Source organism: Heloderma suspectum, chromosome 1, assembly GCF_057233095.1.
Source record: "Heloderma suspectum isolate Gila_16-S chromosome 1, 16-S_ref, whole genome shotgun sequence".
Classification (NCBI taxonomy): Eukaryota; Metazoa; Chordata; class Lepidosauria; order Squamata; family Helodermatidae; genus Heloderma; species Heloderma suspectum.
Window position 1 is genome coordinate 438,074,004 of NC_139458.1, and position 8,341 is coordinate 438,082,344.

Genomic DNA, 8,341 nt, shown 5'->3' on the forward strand with positions numbered 1-8,341 from the left:
ATTGCAGTTCTGATATATGGATCAATGAACCAGCCTGCTGACAGTCATGAATTCCAGAGTTTAACGATGCGCTGTGTGAAGACGGACCTCCTTTTATCTGTGTCGACTCTTCCACCACTCATCTTCAAGGGAGGACCCCACTGGTTCTAGTACAGAGCTTCAGCGATGGGGCAGTATAGAAATGTACTACATACATCCACATGCGTCCATGAAATAGTATTACGTCTCCCTCACTTCCCTTTTTTCTAAACTAAACAGTCCCAGCTGTTGTAACCTTTCCTCACAGGGGAGATGCTCCAGCCCCAGGATTATTTTCATTGCCCTTTTCCACACTTTTTCCAACTCTACCGTGTCCTGTTTTGGGTGCAGTGAGCAGAACTGTACACAGTATTCCAAGCATGGTTGCTCCAGAGATGTGTAGAGGGGTAAGATGAATGTGGATCTGGGAAGCAGAGGGCCTCCATGAGCCTGGACATCAGTCGTTCACCCATCCCTCTCCATGGGCAGCTTTTTCATCCTCCTCATCCTCATAATTTAGTTCTCCTGGAGTCCCCAAGAAGGAGACAAAGCCTTATAAATGTCCGGTCAGACTGAGATCTGTTGCGTGCACACACATGCGCATGCTAGGGGTGTATGAAACCCCGCTTACCTGGCTCCGTCGGGTTCCGCAGGTGGGGGGAGGCGCTCCGTCCCTCCCCCCGGAATCCTGGCCGGCTGACTCCGCTCCGCGGCCAAGCCGCGGAGCTGCCGGCCAGCTCCAGCCACCTGCAGCCGGACATCCGACCGCTGGGCAGCCCTGCAGGGACGCAAATGGCAGCTGTCGTAGCCGCCGTCATTTGCGTCCCTGTAGTGAGCCGTGATAGGCTATCTAAATATTTACGTAGCCTATCACGGCAGGGGGCAAACCCCAGCGTACGCAAATGGTGGTAGCCGCTGCCATTTGTGTAGGCTGCTGTTCTTTTCCCCTTGCTGTGATAGGCTAGATTTGTGTACGCTGGGTTCCCCCACCCATTCTTAAATACTTACGTAGCCTATCACGGCCTCTGCAGGGACGCAAATTGTGTCCCTGCGTTAGCCGTGATAGGCTACATAAGTATTTACGTAGCCTATCACGGCTGAAGAAGGAGGAAGCGAATGGCGGCCACAGGATGGCCACCATTTGCACAGCAGCACGGATGGGAGCAGGTAAGTGCTTCATTTCGCATGCCTTTGTTTGGGTGGGGGCGGCGGGCACTTCGTCCCGCGCACCTTTCATGGGGTGGGGGGGCAGGGGCTTCGTTCCGCGATGGTTTTTGGGGGGCCGAATGGACTGGCATTCAGCCTCACCGAGATCCGTTGCGGAATTCTCTGACATCCCTAGTGCATGCACAAACACATGCACATCTGATACTCCAGGCTTGCCTACCATATTCCCATAGGAAAACCCCGCAAAGGGTCTTGTCACACCTTAAAGACTAAAAGACGTATAAGCCTTGCTGGAGTAGAATCCACTTCCTCAGATGCATGAGATGTTATTCTGAGCTACAGGTATATGTGCACATAGTTGGGGATAGAACTGAGATGCAGAAAGTACAGACAGTGACAATTAAGCTATTGACAGTGGCCATTCACTAGGGATGGGGGAGAATTTCTCCCCGAAACTTCGGGGGGCCGAGTGCCAACGCATTCAGTCCTCCGAAGGTTGTTCGGGGAGAAATTCTCCACCCCCCCGCCCCCCCTCCGGGATGGGACTTACCTTTCACGAATGTCCCTCCCGGCGGCGGGTCCCGGCGGCGGTTCGGCAGGTCTTCGTCAGGGGCGGGGGCGGCAGCCAGTCTTTCGACCGGCTGCCGCCGCCGCCATTACAAGAAAAGTAAAAAAAAAAAAAACGCCCCTGTGATAGGCTACGTAACGATTAACGTAGCCTATCATGGCTAGATTTGCAAAGTCAGCCGTGATAGGCTACGTTAATCGTCATGTAGCCTATCACGGGTGACTTAAAAAAAAAAAAAAGCGCGTACGGCTAATGGCAGCCCCGATAGGGAGCCACCATTCGCGTTCCTTATTTGGTTCCTGTAGTCTACGTAAAGATTTACGTCGACTACGGCGAAAATAAGGGCAACGCAAATAGCAAGCCTGTGCTGGCTGGTCTGAATCTGGGACACAGGGGGAGATGCCGTGCAGCTCACGGGGGAGGGAACGGTAAAGCTCAGCGGGGCACCACCCAGCCAGCTTCACGACAGATCCTTCGAATGGCTCCCACGGTTCAAGGTGTGCATAGTTCGATTGATTAGGGCATAAATGCTATGCGCCAGGCATGGCTGGACTTCACTGAAGTGGATGCCACCACGCTGCACTGGTGAACTCTGGGGGAAGCGCAAATACAGCTCCGGAAGTTGGGGATGTTAGCTGCCTGCTATGGGAATGCTTTCACCGGACCAGATCAGGAATCTTTCACTGCTAGCATGCGGATGAAACTGCTCTGAAATTGCTCTGAAATGCCTCCCCCCCCCCCCCGTATAAGGGAGTGCTCCTGGGAATGCTAGGAGCTGCTATCAGGGCAGTCGGTCCAGGATGTAGGCGTTATGCTCAGCTAGTTGGACCAGCTGGATGCCCAAATCAAGCCAAAGGACCCAAGAGACCATGGCAGGTGAGTCCGGGCAGTTGGCGAGAAGGAAGGTAAGGCCCCGGGGCCCCTGAAGTTTTCCTGGAAGCAGATGTGGAGAGATCTCATCAGGGCAGGGGTGCCCAGAGGTGAAATAGACCGGCAGCCTAATGTGGTTCTCCTGGAAAGGTGGACGTAGCTGCCCAAGAGCCTGAGGATACTGAGGATGGGCAGTAAATCCCCCCAAAGTCCAAGGTCCAGCAGAAAGTGTGAAATTTCTAGGCATTTATTGGGACGGGCAGCAGAGTCATTCCGGAGAAGGGCGGGCGGCACTGGACAAAACTGAGGGAGCAGCACCACCTGATGACAACAAGCAGGTACAGTCATTTCTAGCCCTGTTGGGATTCTGGAGGCCTCTCGTGCCTATGCTGGCACAGCCAATGCGCCCCCTCCACAACTTATGCGGAAAGAAAGCGGCGGGGGAATGGGGAGAAGCACGATGCTGCCTCCAAGGAAGCCAAGCAGCTAGTCCATGAACACGCCAGACTGGACCCAGTAGGTCTGACCTAGATGTCGTTGCCATGGAAGGAGGGGTGGCCTGGGGCTTGTGGCAGTGCAGTGCACAGGCCAAGCGGAGGCCAGTGGGATTTTGGTCTGCCAGGTGGAAGGGAGCCCAGGAGAACTATAGCCCCCTGGAGAAAAAACAAACAAACCGCGTATGCAAATGGCAGTGGCTACGGTGGCCGCCATTTGCGTTCCCTTCTTTTCGCAGTTTTAGCTTACGTAAATATTTACGTAAGCTATTACAGTGAAAAAAAGGGGAATGCAAATAGTGTAGTGGGCGCTATTTGCGTTCCTTTTCCCCCCGCCATAATAGCCTACGTAAATATTTATGTAAGCTAAAACTGCGAAAAAAAGGGAATGCAAATGGTGGCCGCCGTAGCCACCGCCATTTGCGTACGCAGTTTTTTGGGGGGGACTGCTGTGATAGGCTATGTAAATATTTACGTAGCCTATCACGGGCTACCAAAGGGACGCAAATGGTGTCCCCTACTCAGGAGGCCATTTGCGTCCGCAGCAGCCCGGCAGCAGAAGGAGGCCCCGCTGCGGGTTGGCCCGGCCGGCAGCTCCGCGGCCTGACCGTGGAGCAAAGCCAGCTGGGCAGGATTCCGGGGGGGGGGAGAACGGATCGCCTCCCCCCCATCGAGGATTTCGGGGGGAGGGACGGAGCGCCTCCCCCCCCACCGCGAATGTCACCCTTCGAAAAGGTAAGTGACTTTCGTACATCCCTACTAGGGATGTCAGAGAATTCCACCATGGATCTCGGTGAGGCCGAATGCCAGTGCATTCGGCCCCCCCGAAATCTGTGGCAGAATGAAGCCCCCCGCCCCCTCACCTGGTGAAAGGTGAGCGAAATGGGACACTTACGTGGTGCCGTTTGCGCTGCTTTGCAAATGGTGGCCGTGTCTATGGCCGCCATTCGCGTCCCTATTTTTGCCGTGATAGGCTACGTAAATACTGACGTAGCCTATCACGGCCAAAAAACAGGAATGCAAATGGCGGCCGCTGTAGCCGCTGCCATTTGCATCCGCAGGCTCCACACGGCGCCTGCGAATGCACCCGGCCAGTGGCTCTGCGGAGTTGCCACGGAGTGGAGCCGGCTGGGTTAGGATTTCGGTGGGAGGTGTGGAGCGCCTCCCCCCCCCCCACAGATCAACCGGTCGAAAAGGTAAGTGACTTTTGTAGATCACTAGGTATGCCTGCGTGCTGTAAGATATTCAGTAAGGTTATCCCCTTGTAAGTAAACCTGGATCTGATTTATCACTATCTTGGCACCTCTAAATTAAGAGTTTGAAGCCTACTGCAGGGGCATTACACCAGGTGGGCCAGCCCCCTGTCCCCCAACCGTCAATCATATGATAGTTTCCCAGCTTTTGTGCAGTTTTTCCTCATTCCAAAAGGCTGAAATTCCTCTCCTAAGGCTTCCTTACTGGCAGTCAGAGACGTCAGCTAACATAGCCTCACATGTCTGGCATTTTTGGACCCAGTTTAGCCCCACACACCACTGGACTGCGGACCCCAAGGACTTCTCTATCATTGAATTCCGCCCTGGGACTGAAAGAGGCTCAACGCATCTTCTCTAGGCCTTCAGCGATGTGCTGCATGTAGCTGCTCTGTGATAGCCACTGATGTAAAAGTTAAGAGGGTGTTTGTTGCTTGGATGAAAGATGGACCTGGACAGCATTGTTTTCTTGGAATATGATAGCAGCAGTGAAAAATATGCCCCACCGGTTGCAGTGACTGAAGCGGGGGGCCACACCCCGTGTGCGGCCTTAGTGTCCAAAGGCATCCTCTGGCGATATGCGTGTGCAGTAGAGGTTATATAATGCGTTTTCCCCTCTCAGAGATCCAGCCGCTGGTAAAGGGGGAGGGGGCTCAGCCCTGCAGGGGGGCAACTGTGCTTTGTCTTCTTTTCGTTTCCTATTGTAACTTTTTCCAACAAAGGCCATGGAATCAGTTTCTTTCTATATTTTTTAAAATGCACTTGCCTGCAGTTAATCAATGCTTAAAACATAGTCTGTGGGTATCCCTTTATAAAGTAACAGTGGGGCGTGCAAAATGACTGAGTCCATCTGAGTACCCCTAAGTAACTCCCCCGCACCTCTGCCCTCCAGCGGGAGCTTGAGCGGCAGCTGGCTGGCAGCAGCATTTCCCCAGCTAAGACCTTGGAAGGCCCCGACGGCGACGCCTCCCCTTTCAGGCGCTCCGGTGGATCTTCAGCAGCACCTCTTTCACGCCTCATGGTGCCGCTGGGCTCTTAGGAAACGGTACCAGCGGGAAGACCCAGATCGGCATTTCACACATCGAATATGATGACAAGACGCCCATGGGTGTGAATAGCTCTCTTGCGCCATGCCCTTGTTTGTGTGAGTTTTATCAGATGCTTTGATATTTCCTTTTGCACAAAGCCCGAGCTGTCAAGCAGTTTGATCCGTGTGGGGCAACCTAGAAGGGATTCTGTCTCCTCATATAGGGGAAGGTCAGGTGGAGTCGCATAGGAGCAAGTTCTACAGTTTCTGCGAGGCCTCCAGCTTTAGTTCCCAGTATCCCAGATGGTTGGGTGAAAAAGACTCCAGAGACCCCAAGCCCATATGGTGAATGCAGGGCTAGATCAGCGTTCCCCAGCATGGTACCCTCCAGATCAGCTGGACTACATCTCCCACCAGTAGGGATGTATGAAAATCACTTACCTTTCAGGGATTATGCTAATGGTTGGGGGGAAGGCGTTCCGTCCCTCCCCCTGGAATCCTCGCCAGGGGGAAGGCGCTTCGTTCCTCCCCCCCCCCGGAATCCTGGCCGGCTGGCTCCGCTCCGCAGGGATTCTGCGGAGTCGCCAGCCAGCTCCACCAGCGGCCGGACATCCGGCCGCTGGCTAGTAGGGACGCAAACGGCGGCGGCCATAGCCGCTGCCGTTTGCGACCCTGCAGTCAGCCGTGATAGGCTACATAAACATTTACGTAGCCTATCACGTTTTTTGTTGTAGTTGTTTTTTAACTGGAAATGGCGGCGGTGGCAGCCGGTCAGAAGACCAGCCGCCGCCGCTGCACTGCCGCCGGAGCCGCCGCCAGAGCCGCCGCCACCAGGAAGATCCGCCCCAGGTAAGTCCCATCCCGGGGGGGTGGCAGGCCATTCTGCCACCGATTTCACCTACTGCACCAGCACCGGCTGGTTTGAGTTATGGCTTTCCACCAAGGAGACCTGGGGATTCAGTTTGTCTTGTGAGGGCACGGGAGGCAGTGCTTATCTCCATGCAGAACTACATTTCCCAGGGACTCCAAAGTCAGGGCCAGCCCTACCATTCAGCAAAGTGTGGCAGGAGCTTCAGGTGGCAAATGCTGTGGGGCGGCAGCAAGGTGCTGGAGGAGAGAGCTGTGGGCCACCCAGCCTGCCCTGCGCCCCCTAACCTAGCCAGTTGCCTCCAGGAGTGGAGGAGGGTGCTGTGCCGTCAGCAGTGTCGAAGACAGACTCATCTGCAGACCGGCTGGACTTTGCACGTGGAATGGGAGGGGCGGAGCCCCCTCTGCCTTCACCTCACCCAGACAGCGTCTTGGTCCAGCGCTGCCCAAAGGCAAAGCCGTAACAGTTGAATCCCTTTAGGTGTGCAAGGCAGATGATCTGTGCCAACCTGCATCTGATAGGGCGGAGCGATGTCGCATACTGACTAGCATGCTGGGGTGAGGTGGGGTGGGGTGGGGTGGGGGGCTCCTGCTGAGGATACTTGGAGTCCTCATCAGATTCATCACCACACCACCATATGGAGCAGTATACAAATGTTGTAAATACATTAAATAAAAAAATAACAATAAGGAGCTTCCCCCCTAGCTGTCTGCATACATCACAAGGCCTCCTCGCTGAACAGTGCCTGCCATGGAGGCCCTCACCTGGGTGGTATGGAGAGGGGTGCATTTTGATGTTGCTCCTCCTCCATCCGGATCCCATCAACGCCCCCTCCCCACAGACCTGCTTCTGAGTCTGACTCATCTAAGGCCCCCTCCAAGGTCTCATGCCTGCACCCCAGCTGCAAGGTGCCAGAAATTCCATCAGCACAGGGACAACTATCTAGAAGACATTTCAAATGTGGGAGAAGCCATAGACAACGGGGCAATGCTGAGATGCTACGATGAGAACAACGAGCACCACAAGTACATGCTTCACAGGTGGCACTGTGGCAGAAGGGCCCCCGGTGGCGCATTGCAACACCGCTCTGCAACCTAGCAGGAATGCCCACACATTCCCGAATGTGCAGTCGCATGTGGAAAATGCATGTTTTTTGGAAAATGTGCACTTCGAAATGCGCATTTTTCCAAAAGGCACATGTTCAGGCTTTACTCAATTGGGTGGGGGGAATGCACAGTTTTGAAAAAGCGCAGAGATACATGCATGTTCCCCATTCAAAATGCACCCTTTTCCTGTTTGAACAAACCAAAGAACAGGTTGGAAACAAAACAGGAGCGAGCGAAACCGAGTGACGAAGTGGTGACTGGAGAATTCCGGCAACCTCCAATATCCCTGGTTCTCCCCTCGCTACCCAGGAGGCGCGTCCCTTGGAGAGCTGGCTCCTGAGTGTGCTGGCTAGAAAAGCTGAGGACCGCACAGCAGTATCTCAAGGTTCTTTGGGGAGACATGATGGTGTCACGTTATCTACCTCATCCGCTGGATGTCTGCCTTCAGAAAGCGGGCAATACAGGGTGGCCGAGTGGATCTGTCAGTTTCGCTTCCTCCCGTACTGGAATTTGAAAGATCCCAAGTTCTTCCCCTCCCAAGACTTTTGTGAGGTTTGGTGAATTCTTACAACAAGTGAACTAAAACAAAATTCTCACCTGGCTGCGCTGGCCAAGTTCCGCAGGGACAGCAAGAGGAAGACCTTGACGTGCCTGTGTGGCAGCCGCGAGGGATGAGCGGCCTGTCAGAGCAAGGAGGCGGCGACCGTGATGCGGCACCAGCATGGCTGAATATGCGGGGATTCAGACAGACCATGACGAGCTGAGCGCTCAAACCCTGGCCCGGCAGGACGGGCCCACCAGTTTCAGTTTCTCCCCCTGCGACTGTTTCAAAGAAGTGATGCTTTGAATATGGAGAACGTGGCGGATTTGGGTACATTCTGATCAAAACTGAACACAGACGAAATTCTCGCCCATCGCGGCATCCTCCATAGAGCAGCTGCGTGACCACAGTGGCACTGCCGGGCCGCTGCTT